Source organism: Hypanus sabinus, chromosome 7, assembly GCF_030144855.1.
Source record: "Hypanus sabinus isolate sHypSab1 chromosome 7, sHypSab1.hap1, whole genome shotgun sequence".
Lineage (NCBI taxonomy): Eukaryota > Metazoa > Chordata > Chondrichthyes > Myliobatiformes > Dasyatidae > Hypanus > Hypanus sabinus.
The window spans coordinates 44,049,399-44,074,345 of NC_082712.1; positions in this window are offsets into that span (position 1 = coordinate 44,049,399).

Here is a 24,947-nt window from a genome sequence, read left to right on the forward strand (position 1 = left end):
CAAATAAAGTAATTTATAATCAGACAATTGTTGAAGCATTTTTGTTGAAGTCCTCACTTCTTAATTTGTATCACCCACAGCTCCAACCTGCTAATTAAATTTGTCGATGACATGATATTGATTGGCCTTATCACAAATAATAACTAGGAAGCCTACAGAGAAGAAGTAATTTCTCTGACACAGTGGTGTCAAGAAAACAGCCTGTCCCTCAATGTCACAAAAACCAAGGAGCTGGTTGTGGATTACAAGAGGAATGGAGACAGGCTAACCCCTATTGACATCAATGGATCTGGGGTTGAGAGGGTAAACAGCTTCAAGTTCCTCAGCAACCACATCACCGAGGACCTGACATGGTCTGTACACACTAGCTGTGTGGTGAAAAAGGCACAACAGCACCTCTTACATGTCAGACGGTTGAGTAAGTTTGGTATGGGCCCCCAAATCCTAAGAATCCTAAGAATCCCAAATCCTACAGGGGAACAATTGAGAGCATCCTGACTGGCTGCACTACTGCCTAGAATGGGAATATTAGCTCCCTTACTTGCAGGACTCTGCAGAGAGTGGTTTGGACAGCCCAGCACATCTGTAGTTGTGCACTTCCCATGATTCAGGATATTTACAAGGACAGGTGTGTAAATAGGGTCTGTAAGATCACTGTGGACTCGTATCATCCTAACCACAATCTATTCCAGCTGCTACGTTGTTTATCAACGATTTGGATTATGGAATAGATGGCTTTGTGGCTAAATTTGCTGATGATACAAAGATAGGTGGAGGGGCCGGTAGTGCTGAAGAAACAGAGAGTCTGCAGAGAGACTTGGATAGATTGGGGGAATGGGCAATTAAGTGACAAATGGATTACAATGTCGGAAAGTGTACGGTCATGCACTTTGGTAGAAGAAATAAACGGGCAGACTATTATTTAAATGGGGAGAGGATTCAAAGTTCTGAGAAGCAATGGGACTTGGGAGTCCTCGTGCAGGATACCCTAAAGGTTAACCTCCAGGTTGAGTCGGTGGTGAAGAAGGCGAATGCAATGTTGGCATTCATTTCTAGAGGAATAGAGTATAGGAGGAGGGATGTGATGTTGAGGCTCTATAAGGCGCTGGTAAGACTTCACTTGGAATACTGTGTGCAGTTTTGGGCTCCTTATTTAAGAAAGGATGTGCTGACATTGGAGAGGGTTCAGAGAAGATTCACTGGAATGATTCCGGGAATGAGAGGGTTAACATATGAGGAACATTTGACCGCTCTTGGACTGTACTCCTTGGAGTTTAGAAGAAGGAGGGGGGACCTCATAGAAACATTTTGAATGTTGAAAGGCATGGACAGAGTGGACGTAGCAAAGTTGTTTCCCGTGGTGGGGGAGTCTAGTACGAGAGAACATGACTTGAGGATTGCAGGGTACCCATTCAGAACAGAGATGCGAAAAAATTTTTTAGCCAGAGGGTGGTGAATCTGTGGAATTTGTTGCCACGGGTGGTGGAGGCCAAGTCATTGGGTATATTTAAGGCAGAAATTGATAGGTATCTGAGTAGTCAGAGTATCAAAGGTTATGGTGAGAAGGCGGGGGAGTGGGACTATAGGGGAGATTGGATCAGCTCATGATAAAATGATGGAGCAGACTCGATGGGTCAAATGGCCGACTTCTGCTCCTTTGTCTTATTGTCTTATGGTCTACCATCCAGGAAGCGATATCACAGTAAAAAAGCCAGGACCAATAGGCTCTGGGACAGCTTCTTCCACCAGGCCATCAGACTGATTGCACATGGCATATTTAGATGGAGATGTAACATAAAGGTTTTTACTCCTCATATATGAGAAGGATGCAAGAAAAAAAGTCAATTCAATTCAATTCATTTAAATGATCCATCAAAAAATGTTGCTGAGTCCCACTGGGCTATTTGGCTTCAAACAACAGAGGTTCCCCAAGCATTTGCATTGAATAGAATTCCTAATCTGCTCCGAAAAGTATGGAGCACTCAAGCTGGATGCACAAGAGATTTTGCAGATTCTGGAAATCTTAAGTAACACACACAAAAAAAAGCTAGAAGAACTCAGCAAGTCGGGCAATATCTATGAAGGGAAGTGAACGGCTATCATTTCAGGCCAAGACCTTCATTAGGACAGACAAGTGTCTGACTTAGTGTGTACAGGCTGTGCATATGGGCTTGGGTTGGAATCTAAGCAAATGAACCAGGTAACTACTGTATGTTTGTCCAGTGATCAGTAGTTGTCTAAGTAAATCTGGTAAAACTTTGGGACTAAGTACATAGTTCGCAAATTTGCAGGTGATACAACAATAAGTGAGAGAACAAGTTCAGTGGACCACATTAAGCATTTGCTGAAAGAGTTAGAAGATGTCTTGAAGTGTGCGTTAATCAGAGTTGATTCATTTTATAAAAGAAAAGGAAAGCAGAGTATCATTTAATTGAAGAGGGATGACAAAATTATGTAGTACAGACGCTCCTGGACATCCGTGATAAGGAAATGTGGAAAATTAGGATGAAGGTGTGATTGATATACCACATGGCTGGTATCACAGATAGAATGTTGCCTTTTTTTTTCAGAGGGGAAGGTGCCTGAGAGTTGAGATGCCTGGTTCTGGGTGATCCAGAGATTTGGTGAAGACCACATATAGAAAATGTGGGTTTGGCCTCCTTATTTAAGGGGAAGGTATACTTGAACAGGAGGCATTTCACAGTAGGGTCAGCAGTTTGGATAAAGGAGTTGACTCTCTGAGAAAAAGATGAAAAAAGTGCTCTTTATTACAATGAGAAATGGTTTAGAAATTAAGAATTATTTTTGTAATTGTACAAGGTGTAGGCAAGGCCAAACCTTAAACACAGTGTTAGTCTCCTTATTTAAGAAAGGGTATAGAATCATTAATGGCAGAACGGAGCAGGTCATTGGAGTTTTGAAATAGGAAGACTATTTTGTTGAAATATAAGCTCAATGATGTAAATATTAACTTCATTAAATAAAGTAAACATTTCCACCTATGAGAGAGAATTGAACATTGTTAAAAGATTGATGTAAAATTGAGATGCATTGGAATTTCATCTCTGAGGATGGTGAATTGCTGAAATCATCTATCCAAGAGGGTTGTAGAAACAGATCACAGATGATATTTAAAAAAGAACTAGATATATCTTTGGAAGGCCATGAATTGAAGATGATGTTGAAAGCTCAGGCCAAGGGCAGATCAGCCATGATCATAAACAGTGGGGGAGCCATGAGGGACTAGGCGGCTTACATTTGCTGCTATTTTCCTAGGTTCTCGTGTCTTGTATTCATTAGATGTTAGAAAAACAAGAAATCTCAATGAATGATGTAATATTCTGAAGGGGCTACAAGTAGAATGTTGAAAGGATGTTTTCCCTCTTGAGATAATGTAGAAATAGAGGACAAGATAAAGATTTTCTCTAACAGTCTTTTGATAGCTATAGATTCCAGTATCTGTAATGCCATGTGTCTCCATAGATAAAAGGGTGCAGTATTAGAATGAGAGTAGGTCCATCTAAAATAGAGGTTAAAAGCATTTCTTCTTTTATGGATGTATGAATATTTGAATTCAAGACAGCTGTGGAGTCAAAATCTTTGAATATCTGGAATGATAGATGTTTATTACAAGATAGGAAGAGTTATGGGGAGCAGCCAGGAATGTAGAGCTGAAGCCAAGATTCTATGAACCATACTTTATGGTAGGCTCAAAGATCTACTGGAAAATTTTTCTCCCTGTTTTTATATACTCCAATAAATATTACTTAAGTGAAATAAGAACATGCCATGAAAAAAATCTATGTGGCTCCCCAAGGTAATCAGACACCTTTGTTTCTGAAGAATACAGACTATCAGCTTCATAGCAGGAGGCCAGTGAAGAGAGTTTCTGTGGAAGTGGACAATTAATTGTTTCCATTGGTACTTGTGATACTTACAAAAAAGATAATATCCACTGATAGTTTAAGTCAATTGAGTGTGAGACATACCGATTCCTTACAATTGTAATAAGGCAGGGAAAGATTATACATAAATGCCTGTGTTAATTGGTCCTAATCATCACCATTCATTAAAATACTGTCGAGATATAGTTACCATATCAAGTGAGTGCATATTTTCTGACTTAGGATAAAATTAATTATGGATATCTGTAAAAGCAGAACAGGTTCCTTATCCAGGGACAAGCTCTATCTGACTGAACACTATTTGTATGTCTGAGCTGAATTCCCTTTCAATCTGTGTACAGGGCAAAGTTAGACCGTAAGGCCATAAGACATAAGAGCAGAATTAGGCCTGACAGTACATCAAGTGCACTCCACCATTCCAACGTGACAGATGTATTATCCCTCTCAAACTCATTCTACTGCCTTCTCCCCATAATCTTTGATGCTCGTACTAATCAGAACCTATCAACCTCCGCTTTAAATATACTCAATTACTTGACTTCCAAAGCTGTTCATGGCAATGAATTCTACAGATTTACCACCCTCTGGCTAAAGAAATTCCTCATCATCTGTTTTAACTGCATGTCCCTGTATTTTGAGGCTGTGCCCTATGGTCCTAGACCAGGGGTGGGCAAACTTTTTGACTTGAGGGCCACAAAGGGTTCTAAAATTTGACAGGGGGGCCGGACCAGGAGCAGATGGATGGAGTGTTTTGGTAATACACCTCATAAGAGAAAATAAAATATCATGGGATATGTAGAAAACATGTGCTTTAATTTCAATCGAAAATGAACAAATACATTACAACAAAATATCTGTCTTTGAAGTCCCATGGTATTTAGCTATTTATTGAAATGACTTTTAAAACACTAAAAATTAAATGAATAAAATACAGCTTTTTTTAATAGTGACAGTTATTATTTTAAAACACTGAAAATTCTGTTATCCTTTAAGATATTATCATCATCACTCTCCTCCTGACTGACTATATTTCAAAAACGGTAGGAGATGCAGGTCTACTTGTCCTGCTCCTTCTTATTCAATTGTCCCCTGTGCCAAAACTCAACAACGACCCGCACAATGACAAAACAGTGAGAGCGCGCCAGTATGCGGAGCGCGTTATTTGATCTGGAGCGCATTTTTTATTTGGAGAACGTACGTGCACCTGCGCACTACTCATGTCCATCACTTAAAAGAAAAGACATGTAACATGTAAGGCTTATTGAAAAAAATATTTTCAAATGCATTTTTTACATAACACAACGAAGAAACTTATTTTTTAATTTCCGTGGGATCAGTGTTGTTGGTCTCCCTTTTTAGCCAGCGCATCAAAGTCTGGATTTAGTTTTGTTATGGCGATTCTCAGGATGGATCTGAGGTGTTGGTCAGTTAACTTGGATCTGTGGCTGGCTTTGTTGATGTTCATGACGCTGAACGCCTGTTCACACAAATAGGTCGAGCCGAACAAAGAGTAAAGCGCAAATGTGGTGTAATACGCTGCACCTCAACAAAGGTCAATGTGTAGCGGTGTGCTACATGCAGCGCTAAAATTACGACACGGAGTCGGTAACTGCAGTCGAAGAAAAAAACTTTATTCGAAATCCCCAGCCTCACTTTTAAGCCTCCCTCAACCAGCCCCCCTGCACAGACGCTCCAAAGCTCTGTGCTCGCAAACCCCCGCAGGCTATCTCCCTTAGCCGGAACGCTGGCTAATTGTGAGCCGGTTCGGATGTGCCAGGAAATGGGTCGCCACATCTCCACATCTACTCTATCTAGGCCTTTCAATGAGATCCCTTCTTCATCCTTCTGAACTCCAGTGAGTACAGGACCAGAGTCATAAAAGGTTCCTTATAAGTTAACCGTTCCACATCCATAATCATTCTCATTACATCGTCTTGACCCTCCCCATGGCCAACATATTTTTCTTAGATAATGGGCCCAAGACTGCTAACAACACTCCAGGTGCTGTCTAACCAATACCTTATAAAGCTTCAGCATCACATCCTTACTCTGATATTCTAGTCTTCTAAAAATTAATGGCAATATTGAATTTTCCTTCATTACCACCAACTCAACCTGCAAGTTAACCTTTGGGGATTCCTGCATGAGGACTCCCAAGTCTCTTTGCATCTCTGATCTTTGCACCAAGCCTAGAAAATAGTCTGCTTTTATTCCTTTTACAAAAATACATGACCTCACACTTCTGTACACAAAATTCCATTTGTCACTTCTTTGTCCATTCTGCAAATCTGTTTAAGTCCTTCTGCAGACTCCATTTCCTAAATACTACCTGCTTCACCTGCCCTTGTATTATCTGCAAACCTGGCCACAAAGCCATCAATTCCATCATCTGAATTCCTGGCATATAATGTGAAAAGAAGCAGTCTTAATACCAACTAGTCACAAGCAGCCAACCAGAATAGGACCCCTTTGTTCCTACTCTTTGTCCCCTGCCAGTCAGCCAAACTCTTATCCATGCTAGTATCTTTCCTGTAACACCATGGGCAGTCTTGTTAAGCAATCTCATGTGAAGCACCTTCACAATCATCCGCTGAAAATCCAAACAACAGGCACTTACTCTCTTTTCCCTATCCTGCATGTTATTTCCCAAGGAATTACTGCAGATTTTTCAGGCAAGATTTCCCTTAAGGAAACCCTGCTGACTTTGGCCTGTTTTATCATGTGCCTACAAGATCCCAAAACCTCATCTGTAATTATGAACTCCAGCATATTGCCAACCACTGAAGTTAGGCTAACTGGCCTATAATTTCCTTTCTGTTGCCTTCCACCATTTTTTAAAGAGTGGAGTAACATTTGCAATTTTGCAGTCCTCTGGAACAATTCCAGAAAAGTGATTCTTGAAACATCATTAATAATGTCTCTGCAATCTCATTAGCTACTTCTTTCAGAACCCTGGGATAGAGTCCATCTGATCCAGGTGACTTATCTATGTTTTAACCTTACAGCTTTCCAAACACCTTCTCCTTAGGAGTGGTAATTACACTCACTTCTGCCCCTGGCATTCGCAAATTTCTGCCACACTGCTAGCATATCTCGCAATGAAGACTGATGCTAAATACTTAAGTCCACCTGCAATTTCTTAGTCCCCCATACTACCTCTGCAGCATCATTTTCCACCTGTCCAAAATCCACTCTCACTTCTCTATTACTCTTGATATATCTGGAAAAACTTTTGGTATCTTCTTTTGTATTATTGGCTAGCTTTCCTTCATATTTCATCTTTGCACTCCTTATGATTTTTTTTAATTGCCTTCTGCTGGTTTTTAAAAGCTTCCCAATCCAATATCTTCCCACTAATTTCTTACTCTATTATATTCTTTTTGTTTTTATGGCGTCTATGGCTTCGCTTGTCAGCCAAGGTTGCTTCAATGTCCTTTTAGGATACTTCTTCATCTTTGGGATGAAACCTCAGCCATTGCTCTTCTGCCATCATCACTGACAGTGTCTCTTTCCAATCTTCTTTGGCCAGCTCAGTGGATAGAGCTTAAGCCTCTGGAAATCCCTTTACTCCACTGTAATACTGATAAATCTGAATTTATCTTCTCAAATTATAGAATGAATTCTATCATTTTATGATAGAACTGCTTCCTAAGAATTCCTCTACCTCATGCTCTCTGATCAAACCTGGTTTAATGCACAACATTTAATCCAGAATTGCCTTTCACTTAATGGGCTCAATCACAAGCTGTTAGACAATAGACAATAGACAATAGGTGCAGAAGTAGACCATTCGGCCCCTCGAGTCTGCACTGCCATTCTGAGATCATGGCTGATCATTCACTATCAATACCCAGTCCCTGCCTTGTCCCCATATCCCTTGATTCCCCTATCCATCAGATATCTATCCAGCTCCTTCTTGAAAGCATCCAGAGAATTGGCCTCCACCATCTTCCGAGGCAGTGCATTCCACACCTCCACAGCTCTCTGGGAGAAGAAGCTCTTCCTCAACTCTGTTTTAAATAACTGACCTCTTATTCTCAATCCATGCCCTCTGGTACTGGACTCTCCCAACATCTGGAACATATTTCCTGCCTCAATCCTATCAAATCCTTTAATTATCTTAAACGTTTCAATCAGATCCCCTCTCAATCTCCTCAATTCCAGTGTGTACAAGCCCAATCTCTCCAATCTCTCTGCATAAGACAGCTCTGCCATCCCAGGAATCAACCTAGTGAATCTACGCTGCACTTCCTCAATTGCCAGAATGTCCTTCCTTAAACCTGGAGACCAAAACTGTACACAATATTCCAGGTGTGGTCTCACCAGGGCCCTGTACAAATGCAAAAGAACATCCTTGCTCTTGTATTCAATTCCCCTTGTAACAAAGACCAACATTCCATTTGCCCTCTTCACTGCCTGTTGCACTTGCTCATTCACCTTCATTGACTGGTGAACTAGGACTCCTAGGTCTCTTTGCATTTCTCCCTTACCTAACTCTACACCATTCAGACAATACTCTGCCCTCTTGTTCCTGCTTCCAAAGTGGATAACTTCACATTTATTCACATTGAATGACATCTGCCAAGTATCTGCCCACTCACTCAGCCTATCCAAGTCTCCCTGTATTCTCCTAACGTCCTCTTCGCATGTCACACTGCCACCCAGTTTAGTATCGTCAGCAAACTTGCTGATATAGTTTTCAATGCCCTCATCTAAATCATTGACATAAATCGTAAAGAGCTGTGGTCCCAATACAGAGCCCTGTGGTACCCCACTAGTCACCTCCAGCCAGTCTGAGAAACACCCATTCACTGCTACCCTTTGCTTTCTATCTGCCAACCAGTTTTCTATCCATGTTGAAACCCTGCCCCCAATGCCATGAGCTCTGATTTTACTCACCAATCTCCTATGTGGCACCTTATCGAATGCCTTCTGAAAATCTAGGTACACAACATCTACTGGCTTACCCTCGTCTAACATCCTTGTTACACCCTCAAAAAACTCCAACAGATTAGTCAAGCATGATTTGCCCTTGGTAAATCCATGCTGGCTCGGCCTAATCCTATTTCTGCCATCAAGATGTGCCACTATTTCGTCCTTAATAATGGACTCAAGCATCTTCCCCACGACTGACGTTAGGCTAACAGGGTGATAGTTCTCCGTTTTCTCCTTCCCTCCCTTCTTGAAAAGTGGGATAACATTAGCCACTCTCCAATCTTCAGGAACTGATCCTGAATCTAAGGAACATTGGAAAATGATTACCAATGCATCCGCAATTTCCTGAGCCATCCCTTTTAGAACCCTCGGATGCAGACCATCTGGACCCAGGGATTTATTAGCCTTCAGTCCTACCAGTCTACTCATCACAGTTTCTTTCCTAATGTCAATCTGTCTCAATTCCTCTGATATCTTATGACCCTGGCCCATTCATACATCTGGGAGATTGTTTGTGTCCTTTCTGGTGAAGACAGATCTAAAGTATGCATTAAATTCTGTTGCCATTTCCCTGTTTCCCATAACAATTTCTCCCAATTCATTCTTCAAGGGGCCAACATTGTTCTTAACTATCTTCTTTCTCTTCACATAGCTAAAAATGCTTTTGCTATCCCCTTTTATATTCCTGGCTAGACTGAGCTCATACCTGATTTTTTCTCTCCGTATTGCTTTTTTAGTTAAGATCTGCTGTTCCTTAAAACTTTCCCAATCATCTGTATTCCCACTCATCTTAACCCTGTCATACTTCTTTTTCTTTAATGCTGTACAATCTCTGACTTCCTTTGTCAACCACTGTGGCCCCTTCCCCCTCTTTGAATCCTTCCTTCTCATTGGAATGAACTGCTTTTGCGTCTTTTGTATTATGCCCAAGAATATCTGCCACTGCTGATCCACTGTCTTTCCTGCCAGGGCATCCGCCCATTTAACTTTGGCCAGCTCATCCCTCATGGCTCCGTAGTCTCCTTTATTTAATTGCAACACTGACACCTCTGATCTGCCCCTATCCCTCTCAAATTGTAGATAAAAACTTATCATGTTATGATCACTACTTCCTAATGGCTCCTTTACTTCAAGATCACTTATCAATTCCTGTTCATTACACATCACCAAGTCCAAAATAGCCTCGTTCCTGGTTGGCTCAAGCACAAGCTGTTCCAAAAATACATCCCTTAGACACTCCACAAACTCCCTATCCTGGGGTCCAGCACCTACCTGATTCTCCCAGTCCACCTGCATGTTGAAATCTCCCATAACGACTGCATTACCTTTAGCACATGCCAATGTTAACTCCCTAATCAACTTGTACCCAATATCCACGCTACTGTTTGGGGGCCTGTACACAACACCCATTAGGATCTTTTTACCCTTACTGTTCCTCAGCTCAATCCACACAGACTCTACTTCCCCTGTTCCCAAGTCACCTCTTGCTAAGGACTGAATCTCATTCCTCACCAACAGGGGCACCCCACCCCCTCTTCCCATATTTCTGTCTCTACGATAGCACGTATACCCTGGTACACTCAATTCCCAGGCCTGATCCCCTTGCAGCCATGTCTCCGTTATCCCAACAATATCGTAGTTCCCCATTTTCATCTGAGCTTTAAGCTCATCTGTCTTATTTCTGACACTACGCGCATTCAAGTATAGAATTCTTAGCCCATTCCTCCTCTCTTTGCTTAAAACACTGTCTACTGTACCTAACCCAGCTCCTTGAACTTCCATCGGGCAAATTGCACCCTGAATTTTGATGACCTTCTCAAGATCACCCAAACCTTGTACACATTTAACCCCATGCACCTTCTGACCAACCCTCTGGATCTGGATCCCTGCCCCCTGCACATCTAGTTTAAACCTCCCCGAGCAACACTGGCAAATACTCCTGCAAGAATGTTAGTACCCCTCCGGTTCAGATGTAGACCATCCCTTCGAAACAGATCCCAATGTCCCTGGAACAAAGACCAATTATCCAAAAACCTGAACCCTTCCTTCCTGCACCATGCTCTCAGCCTCGTATTAATGTGCATAATCATTCTATTCTTCGCCTCACTCGCACGTGGCACAGGTAGCAATCCCGAGATTGTCACCCTGGAGGACCTGCCTTTCAGCTTCACTCCTAACTCCCTGAACTCTCTAAGCAGGACCCCCTCACTCACCTTACCTACATCATTGGTCCCTACATGGACCACTACATCTGGGTTCATGCCCTCACTCTCAAGAATAGCCTGCACCCGATCTGAGATGTCCCGGACCCTGGCACCAGGGAGGCAACATACCATCCGAGACTCCCGATCTGCCCCACAAAATCTCCTATCTGCCCCCCTGACTATAGAATCCCCTAAAACTATCGCTCTCTTCTCTTCCCTCCTCCCCTTTCTAGTTGAGGGTTCAACCTCTGTGCCAGAGGCAGGACCACTACAACTCATTCCTGGTAGGTCATCCCCATCAACAGTATCCAGTACGGTATACTTATTGTTAATGGGAATGGCCGCAGTACCAAGCAGTACCTGTTCTAAGCAGGCATTCTACAAATTCCGAACTTGAGATCCAGTACCAACCTTATTTTGCCAATTAATGGGGATTGAAATCCCTCAGGACTGTCATAGCATCATCCTCATTATGTGCCTTTTCTGAATCTTGTTGTGACTTATATCCCACATCTTGTCTACTGTTTGTGGGCCTATATACACTGTAATTCCCATCAGGATCCTTTTACCCTTGCAGTTTCTTAACTCAACCCACAAGGATTCTACATCTTCTGATCCTATGTCTGTTATGATCCAGTTCATTAACTACTCATTTCGGTTAACTTCCTTTACCCCCTGTTCCACTGGGCTCCTTGATTAGGACACTTGATCCTCATTCGAACCGGCAGGATAAAAACTCCGGCTTACATCTACTCACCGCTGGTTCGTCACCTCAGCAGTGCGTCAATGCTCGTTATGGGCTGCCAAGAATGAGTCGAATCGAGAGCCTGCTGTTTGCAGTACCTGGTTCAAGTCAAGAGCCTGCTGTCCAACTGAGTTTTGCCGGCCATTTGCCGCTTCCTGTGCTACCCGGAGTCGAGATATGAATGGACTGTCATTGTCATCTAGTATCCAGCTAGATGTTGCCGGCCATTTTGCTGCTGCTCCGAGCCGGGATGTGAGTGGTCTGTCATTGTTTTGTTTTGTCGAGTCTGAGTCCCAGTCCCAGTCCAAGGCACCGAGTCCCAGTCCTAGTCAAGGCTCTGTACCCGTGTCAAGTCAATGCTTCGTGTTCAAGTCAAGTCCAAGTCCAGACTTTGTGTCCAAGCCATGTCCAAGTCTGTCTCCATGGCAAGTCTCCGTGCCTTTGTCCTGCACTGGGGTCCCCTTCCAGTTGCCCCCTTGCAACAATGTCACCTCTTTCTAGGTGTTTGAACAGAACCATCCACCCTTTCTACTCACCTGCCTGTTCTTTTGATACAAACTGTATTCTTGGATGTTAAGCTCCCAGCTGTGATCTTCTATCAGCCATCACTCAATGATGTGCACATCAACATATCTGCCGTATTTGAACTGCACTACAAGATGATCTATCTTATTCTGTATGCTGCACACATTCAAGTATAACACCTTCAGTCCTGGATTTGTAACCCTTTTCCATTTTTCCCCCATGTTGTACTTGAACTCATCCCACCGACTGCAGCTTTGGCCTGTCATCTGCTTGCTCTTCCTCACAATCTCACCTCACAATGCACTGACTTGCACACCAATTGGCTCATCCTCAGCCCTATCAATCCGGTTTCCATCCACCTACCAAATTAGTTTAAGCCCTTTCTAACAGCTCTAGTTGACAAGCTGTGTTTGAGATCAGAGTGCCCCTGGTCAGTGACACCTGAATATCCTTTCTCACACAGCATTGAAAAAGACCCTTTGCCTCAGGTTATCCATGCAGATCAAGTTGTCATTCTGCTCTAATCCCATTTGCCTGTATCTGGCCCACATCATTTAAAACCTTTTCTATCCATGTACCTGCCAGAATGTTCTTTAAATGTTGCAATTACTTGTGGCTCTACCATTTTTTCTGGTATGTCATTCCATATACCCACCACTATTTGTAAAAAAATGTACACTCTCAAGTCCCTTTTAAATCTTTCCCCTTTCTCTTTAAGCACCTACCTTCTAGTGTTAGACTACTAACCCAGGAGAAATGACAACTCTTTGCCCTTGTTCTGTCTGCTCTTCCTGCAACTGGCTGTAGCGGAAAATGTTACTTTGCATTGATCTCTGTTACACAGCCATAGACTACAGCCGATGAGATACTGACAGGTAGATCCAGCAACCGCTTGGAGAGAGCAAGTGCATAAAAGTTTAAGTGAACTTCCAGTTGATGGCACTCAGCTCATTAAAACAAGGAGAAAGCTGAAATGAATAGAAATGGAGCATGCAAATATATATTTTAATAAAGTTAAGCACTTAGGCACTCTGGTTATCGAAATGTCTCTTGCCAGCATACTGACAGTAGTAGATACACAATCCACTCCCAATAGACCAAAACACTATCAATGAGACTGTCAGTTAATGAGCCATTTCTCTGACAGATAACCCAATTAGCTTTATTGTGCTTTCTTACTTCTACACTACATAGTATATGCTAATACTATGAACTCACAGCAGACTCTTCAGAATTTCACAATGAGCTAATTGAAATTAGATTATATGAAACAACATTAAACTGTACAGTATTTTGAGGTATCACTCTGTCAAGCCTTTCCATCAATTGATGTTTGTCAGATGTTTGAGTATAATGGGCAGGTAATGGTGAATCTCCTCTTTTTCCTGGTTTCTGCTTTAATTTAGATTATGTACCAATAGTGTTGTAATGCATCCAATAAATTGGTATGTGTTATTTCTATGTTATATTATGTCTTACAAATAATACAAAGTATACATTCTATAATTGAATTTTCCAGGAGTACTTTTTCAGAAAATCATTCAACAAGAAAGTACACATCATCATATTGAAGATATGAACATTAATGAAAAGACTCATTTACTATCTAATCAGAGTCATCCTAACATGACTGCTGCTAAAGTTTCTTCTTGAGTAGTTCTAGTTCTTCTGGTGCAGGTGGTCTCATGGTACTCTTTGGTGCTGAATTCTAGCACTTGGAAAGATCATTAACCCTTTGATCTTACTCTTCTCATCATGCAAATTCAGTCATTTAAATCATGAATCATTCGTTCAGCCATACAGTTCTTTCATTACACAAAGAATTGTGAAGTATCTTAATTTTGACTTTACTATATAACCATATAACCATATAACAATCACAGCACGGAAACAGGCCATCTTGGCCCTCCTAGTCCATGCCGAACCCTTAATCTCACCTAGTCCCACCTACCCGCACTCAGCCCATAACCCTCCACTCCTTTCCTGTCCATATACCTATCCAATTTTACCTTAAATGACACAACTGAACTGGCCTCTACTGCTACTACAGGAAGCTCATTCCACACAGCTATCACTCTTTGAGTAAAGAAATACCCCCTTGTGTTTCCCTTAAACTTCTGCCCCCTAACTCTCAAATCATGTCCTCTAGTTTGAATCTCCCCTACTCTCAATGGAAACAGCCTGTTCACGTCAACTCTATCTATCCCTCTCAAAATTTTAAATACCTCGATCAAATCCCCCCTCAACCTTCTACGCTCCAATGAATAGAGACCTAACTTGTTCAACCTTTCTCTGTAACTTAATTGCTGAAACCCAGGTAACATCCTAGTAAATCGTCTCTGCACTCTCTCTAATTTATTGATATCTTTCCTATAATTCGGTGACCAGAACTGCACACAATATTCCAAATTTGGCCTTACCAATGCCTTGTACAACTTTAGCATTACATCCCAACTTCTGTACTCAATGCTTTGATTTATAAAGGCCAGCGTTCCAAAAGCCCTCTTCACCACCCTATCTACATGAGACTCCACTTTCAGGGAACTATGCACAGTTATTCCTAGATCTCTCTGTTCCTCTGCATTCCTCAATGCCCTACCATTTACTCTGTATGTTCTATTTGGATTATTCCTGCCAAAATGTAGAACCTCACACTTCTCAGCATTAAACTCCATCTGCCAACGTTCAGCCCATTCTTCTAACCAGCATAAATCTCCCTGCAAGCTTTGAAAATCCACCTCATTATCCACAACACCTCCTACCTTAGTATCATCGGCATACTTACTAATCCAATTTACCACCCCATCATCCAGATCATTTATGTATATTACAAACAACATTGGACCCAAAACAGATCCCTGAGGCACCCCGCTAGTCACCGGCCTCCATCCCGATAAACAATTATCCACCACTACTCTCTGGCATCTCCCATATAGCCACTGTTGAATCCATTTTATTACTCCAGCATTAATACCTAACGACTGAACCTTCTTAACTAACCTTCCATGTGGAACTTTGTCAAAGGCTTTGCTGAAGTCCATATAGACTACATCCACTGCCTTACCCTCGTCAACATTCCTCGTAACTTCTTCAAAAAATTCAATAAGGTTTGTCAAACATGACCTTCCACGCACAAATCCATGCTGGCTACTTCTAATCAGATCCCGTCTATCCAGATAATTATAAACACTATCTCTAAGAATACTTTCCATTAATTTACCCACCACTGATGTCAAACTGATAGGTCTATAATTGCTAGGCTTCCTTCTAGAACCCTTTTTAAACAATGGAACCACATGAGCAATACGCCAATCCTCCGGCACAATCCCCGTTTCTAATGACATATTAAAGATCTCCGTCAGAGCTCCTGCTATTTCTACACAGACTTCCCTCAAGGTCCTGGGGAATATCCTGTCAGGACCCGGAGATTTATCCACTTTTAAATTTCTTAACAGCGCCAGTACCTCCACCTCTTTAATTGTCATAGGTTCCATAACTTCCTTACTTGTTTCCCACACCTTAGACAATTCAATATCCTTCTCCTTAGTGAATACCGAAGAGAAGAAATCATTCAAAATCTCTCCCATCTCCTTCGGTTCCACACATAGCTGACCACTCTGATTCTCTAAGGGGCCAATTTTATCCCTCACTATCCTCTTGCTTTTAATATAACTGTAGAAACCTTTCGGATTTACTTTCACCTTATTTGCCAAACCAACCTCATATCTTCTTTTAGCTTTTCTAATCTCTTTCTTAAGATTCCTTTTACATTCTTTATATTCGTCGAGCAATTCCTTTACTCCATGCTGCCTATATCTATTGTAGACATCCCTCTTTTTTTGAACCAAATTTCTAATATCCCTTGAAAACCATGGTGCTCTCAAACCTTTAACCTTTCCTTTCACCCTAACAGGAACATAAAGATTCTGTACCCTCATAATTTCACCCTTAAATGACCTCCATTTCTCTATTACATCCTTCCCATAAAACAACTTGACCCAATCCACTCTCTCTAAATCCCTTCGCATCCCCTCAAATTTAGCCTTTCTCCAATCAAAAATCTCAACTCTAGGTCCAGTCCTGTCTTTCTCCATAATTATATTGAAGCTAATGCTATTGTGATCACTGGACCCGAAGTGCTCCCCAACACATACATCTGTCAGCTGACCTATCGCATTCCCTAACAGGAGATCCAACACTGCCCCATCTCTAGTCGGTACTTCTATGTACTGTTGCAAAAAACTATCCTGCACACATTTCACAAACTCTAAACCATCCAGCCCTTTTACAGAATGAGCTTCCCAGTCTATGTGTGGAAAATTAAAATCTCCCACAATCACCACCTTGTGTTTACTACAAATATCTGCTATCTCCTTACACATTTGCTCTTCCAACTCACGCGCCCCATTAGGTGGCCTATAATACACTCCTATCAGTGTTACTGCACCTTTCCCATTCTTCAATTCCACCCAAATGGTCTCCCTAGAGGAGCTCTCTAATCTATCCTTCCAAAGCACCGCCATAAGATTTTCTCGGACAAGCAATGCAACACCTCCTCCTCTGGCCCCTCCTACTCTATCACACCTGAAGCAACTAAATCCAGGAATATTTAGTTGCCAATCACACCCTTCCTGCAACCATGTTTCACTAATAGCTCCAACATCATAATTCCAGGTATCAATCCACGCTTTAAGCTCATCCACCTTTCTTACAATGTTCCTAGCATTAAAATAGATACATTTAAGATTCTCTCCATCTCCTCCTCTCTTTCCATCCCTAACAATGCATTCAAATTTATTATCCTTTTCTTTCTTCTCCCCTACATCTTCGGGCTGAGCGCATCCCTTCTCCATCACCTGCCTTTCCTCCCTCACACACTGTCTATTTACTTGCTCCACTGGTGAACTAACCTCCTCTCCCATAGACTCCTCAAATAGTCTCCCGCCCCCCCATCTTACTAGTTTAAAGTCCGCCCTGTAGCCCTAGCAAACCTCCCCGCTAGGATATTGGTCCCCCCACGATTCAAGTGTAACCCGTCCTTCTTGAACAGGTCACTCCTGCCCCAGAAGAGGTCCCAATGATCCAGAAACTTGAATCCCTGCCCCCTGCTCCAATCCCACAGCCACGCATTCATCCTCCACCTAATTCTATTCCTACTCTCACTGTCGCGTGGCACAGGCAATAATCCCGAGATTACTACCTTTGCGGTCCTTCTTCTTAACTGCCTTCCTAACTCCTTATACTCTCGTTTCAGGACCTCTTCCCCTTTCCTTCCTATGTCATTGGTACCTACATGTACCACGACCTCTGGCTCTTCACCCTCCCACTTCAGGATATCTTGGACGCGATCAGAAACGTCCTGAAACCTGGCACCAGGGAGGCAAATTACCATCCGGGACTCCCGGTCACCTCCACAGAAACGCCTGTCTGAGCCCCTGACTATTGAGTCCCCTATTACTATGGTCCTCTTTCTTCTATCCCTACCCTTCTGAGCTACAGGGCCGTCCTCAGTGCCGGAGGCTCGGCCACTGTCACAGCCACCAGGTAGGCTGTCCCCCCCAACAGTACTCAAACATGAGTACTTATTGTCAAGGGGTACAGCCACTGGGGTACTCTCTAGTACCTGCCTCTTCCCCTTCCTGACTGTAATCCACCTATCTGCCTCCCGTGGTCCCGGAGTGAACACCTGCCTGTAACTCCTCTCTATCACCTCCTCACTCTCCCTGACCAGGCGAAGGTCATCGAGCTGCAGTTCCAGTTCCCTAACTCGGTCCCTCAGGAGCTGCAGTTCGGCGCACCTGGCGCAGATGTGGACATCCGGGAGGCTCGGAGACTCCAGGATCTCCCACATCCGACACCAAGAACAACAAGCTGCCCTCACACTCATACCTCCCAAATAACTGAAAATACAAGAACTAAAAGATAAGCCTACTACTTTAGATTGATTCTAACAGAATCTCAACTAACAGTCAACAATTTTTTTAACACTGACAGCTAGGATCAGAGGCTTCAGTTTGGGAAGTGAGAGTCATTGTAAGAACTTTGTGTACATAAAATAATATCATGAATCTCAACAGTAAAGGTGTAAAATAATCTGTGTATCGATGATTTAGATTGTGGAGTAAATGGTTTTGTGGCTAAGTTTGTGGATGACACCAAGATAGGTGGAGGAGCAGGAAGTGTTGCAGAAATGCGAAGGTTGCAGGGAGACTTGGTCAGTTTAGGAGAGTGGGCAAAGAAATGGCAGATGAGGTACAATGTTGAGAAATGTACGGTTGTACATTTTGGAAGAAGAAACAATCCGGCAGATTATTATTTAGAAGGGGAGAAAATTCAAAAATCAGATGTGCAAAGGGACTTGGGGGTCCTAGTGCAGGATACCCTAAAGGTTAATCACCAGGTTGGATCGGCAGTAAGGAAAGCGAATGCTATGTTGGCATTCATTTCAAGAGGAATAATGTATAAGAGTAAGGAGGTGTTGATGAGGCTCCATGGGGCAATGGTGAGACCTCATTTGGAATACTGTTTGCAGTTTTGTGCCCCCTATCTTAGAAAGGATGTGCTGATGTTGGAGAGAGTTCAGAGAAGATTCACTAGGATGATTCCTGGAATGCAGGGACTAACCTATGAGGAGTGTTTATCGGCTCTTGGATTGTATTCATTAGAGTACAGAAGAATGAGAGGGGATCTCATAGAAACATTTTGTATGTTGAAAGGGTTGGACAGAGTAGATGTGAAGGGTCTGTTTCCCTTGGTGGGTGAGTCCAGGACAAGAGGCCACAGACTTAGAATTCGAGGGTACCCATTTAAAACAGAGATGAGGAGAAATTTTTTTAGCAAGAGGGGTGTGGATTTAGCAAGGGGGTGTGGAGGCCCAATCACTGATGGGGTTTAAGGAGGAGATTGATAGGTATCTAATTAGTCAGGGTATCAAGGGGTATGGGGAAAAAGCCGGTAATTGGAACTAGATGGGAGAATAGTTTAGCTCATGGTGGAGTGGTGGAACAGACTCAATGGGTCGAATGGTCTACTTCTGCTCGTTTGTCTTGTGATCTTGTGATTTTTAATGGATCATGAGAAATCTTCACTGAAGTTAATCAATTATAAAACCTGAATAGAATGACAACATTTACAATGTCAACCTGTAGTGTTGATTTTAATGTAAATTTCTGATCTGTTTATTTTCTATTGATATGAGATGGAACCATCACAAGGCCTTGGCATGTGTTATTGCATTTCGAACACAGGAAGCATGATTTCCCGTTGGTTAAGCACTTTAATTCAAATCCACATACACATTCTGACATGTCAGTCCATCGACTCCTCTGCTGACACAACGAGGCCACTCTCAGTTTGGAGGAACACCAACTCATATTCCATTTGGGTAGCCTCCAACCTGACCACACGAACATTGATTTCTCCAACTTCCAGTAATTTCTCCTTTTTCTCTCCTTTTTCATTTCCCATTGCAACTCCCCTCATACCTCTTCTCTTCTCGTAATCTCTCTATCACCTCCTGCATGTGCTCCTCCTCCTTCCCCTTCTTCCATGGTTCACTCTCCTCTCCTATCAGATTCCTTCTTCTTCAGACTTTACCTCTTCCACCTATCACCTCCCAACCTTCACTACATCACCCATCCCCCATCCACCTACCTTCTGCCTCACCCGGCTTCACCTATTATCCTCTAGCTTGAACGCCTTCCCCTCCCACCATCTTCTTATTCTGGTTTCTTCCCCCCTTCCTTTCCAGTCCTGATGAAGGGTTTCAGCACTAAACATAGACTGTTTATTCTTTTCCATAGATGCTACCCGACCTGTTGTGTTCCTCCAGCATTTTGTGTATGTTACTTTAGTTTCCAGCCTCTGCAGAATCTCTTGTGCTTATTATTCAATTTTAAAGTGTTACTATATCACAGACATAAAGCTCTTCAACATGACCTTTAAAGTAACAGTTTAGTTGTGAATAATCCGAGTCGTAATTAATTCACTGAAAGTAGTCGCCAATTTTATACAATTTAAATTTCATTAACATCCCACCTATAGGATTTATAGCCACATTGGATCTATTTTCCTACTTAAACTATTACATCATAAATATAGTTAACAGCGACTTTAACAACTAAATTTATATGAGGAAAAGCAAGAGGTGATTCAAGAGGAGCAAGGGTCCAAGCACGGACTGGGTGGCTGAAAAGTCTGTTTCTATCCTGCATTCTCCTTTATGTGTCCAAGTAAGGACATTGGGTACCAGAAGTGTACCCATTGTAAAGATTTCTTTATCTCATTTGTTTCAATCATGTTTAGTAAACCCACTATGTCTTTCAATTTAATGCTTTATTTCATTCTTATTATTGTTCTTTAGAAAATTTAGACTCAATGATGCTGAAATTCAGAAATCTGCAGTGAATTGGACCTCATATTGGTCTAGTCAACTTTTCCCTAGTTTTATGGCTACCTAGAGAAGACAAATCTTGGAGTTGTATTCTGCATACATACTTTGATGATAAAGTGAACCTTTGAATCTTTAACTAAAATAACTTGGGTCTCTTTAAGCATGGTCTTAACTTATATATTTTAAGGCACCAGAAATATTATTCATTCTGTTACTCCCAATTTTTTTGGCTTCTATTAACTTATTATTCATCTTATTATTATTATTATTATTATTATTATTATTATTATTATTATTATTATTATTATTATTACTACTACTACCATTTTTACTTGTAATAATTACGTGGCCTTCAAAATAATACCCTTGAAAATAGTTTGCTCTTTTTAATTAACATCAGAGTTACATGCCAGAGCTTTACCAAGAATCCCAGTAAATTACAGCCTGTTCAATTATTAAATTATTTCCAAATTAATGTTTTAATTGGACAGAGTTAAACCACAGACTTACAAACACTTTCTTCTCCGTTACTAACAGTGCTTCCTAGTTCATTAAGATCTTCCTGATTATTTGTGATACTATAATTGGCTTCAGTAATATCTCTAGAAACATTACAAGATAATGTAATTTTATGCAGCTGTTACTGTAGAACATCTACAGTAGACAGATATTGTACCTTGCCTAAATTGCATCTTAACTTATCTATCATATTTGCCCAACTCCTGTCAGATAATTGTTAATTAGTGTTTCATTACTAGAAATTTTACTAATCATAATATTGTTTCAATATTTAAGTTTGTTCTCATATTATCACATTATTTTGCATTCCTCTTTGGTTCAGTATTTTAACATTTACTCATAATTATGACATAATTAGGAGTCTTAATTGCTAGTTAGTAATAGTACCAATGTTGGTTGATTATCATAGTTGTATTAAAAAAGGAATTGTACTTGGCATAAGAAAAGAATACCAGTTTACTTGTCTATTGAGCAGAGTGGCATACAATTACATGGAACCTGTTGTGTTTTAAAATATTCACTGAGGGTAATTACACTGGCACAGATATACTGTTCAATCATTGCACATTTAATAATCAGAATCAGGTTTATTATCACCAGCATGTGTTGTGAAATGTATTAACTTAGCAGCAGCAGTTCAGTGCAATATGTAATATAGATGAAGAGGAAAAAATAAAATAATAATGAATATAAATAAATAAACAAACAAACAAATAAATAAATAGAGAGATAAATGAATGAATGAATGAATGAACGAATAAATAAATAAATAAATAAATAAATAAATAGATAAAGCGATTACAGTATACGTATATTGAACAGATTAAAAATCGTGCAAATAAACAGAAATAATATATATTAAAAAGTGAGCTATAGATTTGGTAAATTCTTTATTGCATAGACTATTAAACAAATATTTAAGCTGATATTCAACATTCATATTATTTACTCCACTAATGTAGTTTAATAAAAAGGAATAATTATCATTATTAGCAACATGGTCACCATCAATGTTGGCATTAAAGCTATTAAAATTGTTTGCAATGAGTATCAAAGATATTGAGATCAATGCTAAGATCATTAAAATTAATAAAATCAATCAAGTATTAATTCACTAATGTTACTTTGGAGATTGATGGCGAATGTGTGACTAACATTATTCATATACAAAATATGAAAAAGTACATAAGTGTTAGGGATAGTAAATACTGTATTTCACTGCTAAACACCCCATCCATTTCAACAGAGGCATTCATTCAATCAGTGTCTCAATTGTCACTCCTTCACTAATTAAAAGAAAAATATGATTAAGCTAGAGAGGCTTCAGAAAAGATTCACAAGGATTTTGCTGAGACTAGAGGGCTTGAATCTTGGACTGAAGAGAGAATGGACAGGCCAGGAATGGTTTTCCAGAATGACGGAAAGGAGGGTTATAAAACCATAAGGGGTACACAGAGTATAGATAGTCACAGTCTTCCCAGTGTGGGGCTTGGGTTCTGAAACTAGATAAAGCTTTAAAGGGGACCTAAGGAGCAATGTTTGTCACCCTTAGGAGACTGTGTATGTGGAAAAAACTGCCTGAGGAACAATTACACAGTTCAAAAGACATTGGACAGGTACATGGATAGGAATGGTCATGGATGGGGAGCCAGTTTATCTCTGTTAAGTTATGCTTGTGCAATTTATACCGATGTACAAACATATTCAGTGAGGAGTGCTGTAGTAAGTGCTCACATTGTGAGACAGGTATATAATTTGTTATTCTTGGCATGCATAATCTCCAGTCATTGAATTTAATGGTTGAAAAACCATATCTAAATGTATGTTGTGTATTCCTGCTATGATTCTCTATTATAGTAGGAAAATCATCCGTATGAGTCACAGAGAAATCTTGTATATGAGGCTTCCTTCTGTAATGAGCTACCAATTCAAATCATCATTATTGAGATCAGTTCTAAACTAATTGATATAATATAATTGAATAATTTTGGTTGAATGAAGTATTACACATTACAAACAAAATTTAACCCAGATAAAGATTAAGATTTCCCACAAGATGCATTTCTTCCTGATAAAAACAGCATTTGGTCATCTAAAGAGAAAAAAAACATCAAACAAAATAAGGATATAAAGTGTGAGATTAAGGAGATGATGCACTTTTGAACTGATGATTTATGGAAAATGAACACTGCCTACTTAATGCATCAGAGCTGTATGTATGAAGCAAACATTTTGATCGTGATAAAGGGAATGCATTTGCCACAAGACACTGATGCATGCTTTTCAGTCTATACTGTTGAGCTTTATGATTGAGTACTCTGGGCACAAAGCTTTGTTTAATGGGAGAGTGTATTAGGAGCAGAATGTATTAGTAATGAAGGATGAAGGTTAAAACATACTTTATTACCATTAATTCTAATGGACAAGGAAATAAGACAGCATGTCTGATGCGTGTTGCTTCAACTGAAACCTTAGCGTGATTTTATTGCCATTTTAGGTTATATTCAAGGGACGGGTGATAGTGAAATTGGGCTTTCTCTGCCCCATTTTACTATTTCATGGTCATTTTGAGTGCAGGATAGATCCTTAGTGGGTCTTTCGACATAACAAATGCAGCCTGCTAATGTGAGAGAGGGAGGTTGCTGCAGCTAGGACTCCCACTCCCATCAGGGAAAAGGCTATGCAATATTCATACCAGGACCAACAGGCTCAGAAACGATTATTTCCCCCCTGCTGTCAAGCTGAACAACTCATCAACCCACCAAACCACACCCCCCCCCCCCCCCCAACCAGCACTAATATATTATTTCCTGTCAGAGTCATGCTATGCACAGGTACTCCTATACTTAGTATTACTTTATGTACACACAATCAGTCTATGTTGTTAAGATTAGGTAATTATATTTATTGTTGTTTATTATTGTGCCCTTTACACCTATTGTGTTGTTGTATTGGATCCAAGTGATAGTCACTTCATTCTCCCTTACACTTGTGTAGTGATGAATGACAAGAAACAATCTTGAATCTTGAATCAAATTAAGTAAATGGGCATGATTGGGAAAATGTAAGTTTTTGGAGGAACAGTGTGTTAAATTAACGAGCTTTCTAGTTTGTGAAGGAAGTAAATGCTCCCTGACATTCAGGATGTCAGTTATGACAGGTGATCAACTCTAATGCAGACCAAGACTAAGTTCAGGGTGGAAAAGGAAACAAAGGAAGTAGTATGTTCTGGTAATGATTTACCTCAGAGCGACAAGCGTTCTGGGCAGAGGTAGTTCAATGAGCCTTCCAGAAGATCAAACAAGAACTTAAAAGAGTGGTCATAAAAGTTATTGCTGATAATAATTCTGGGAATAGTCATGAGAAAAAAGATCCCAAGTTTTAAACTCAGAGATTACAGTCCTTTTGGAGTGGGCCTGGCCAGCAGCTCGCACTGATAACATTTGAGTATTTTTATAAGAGGTGACAGGTGGAACCATAAGTCAAATTTAAAGTTATTAAAAGTTAGTGGTATACAGTACATACAAGCTTAATTAATTTGGGTGCCAATGAAGATTAAGTTGCATTAACTCTTGATTTAGAGTCCCTTTGTTTGACATGTTAATTGATATCCTAGAAGAGAAATAAGGTTGGTATGCATCATAACTGCAGCAGTCTTTGTTAAATGTAATTTTTGATGTTAGAGAGGGTCTAAGCATTCTTTGAGCCTTTTCTATAGCCTG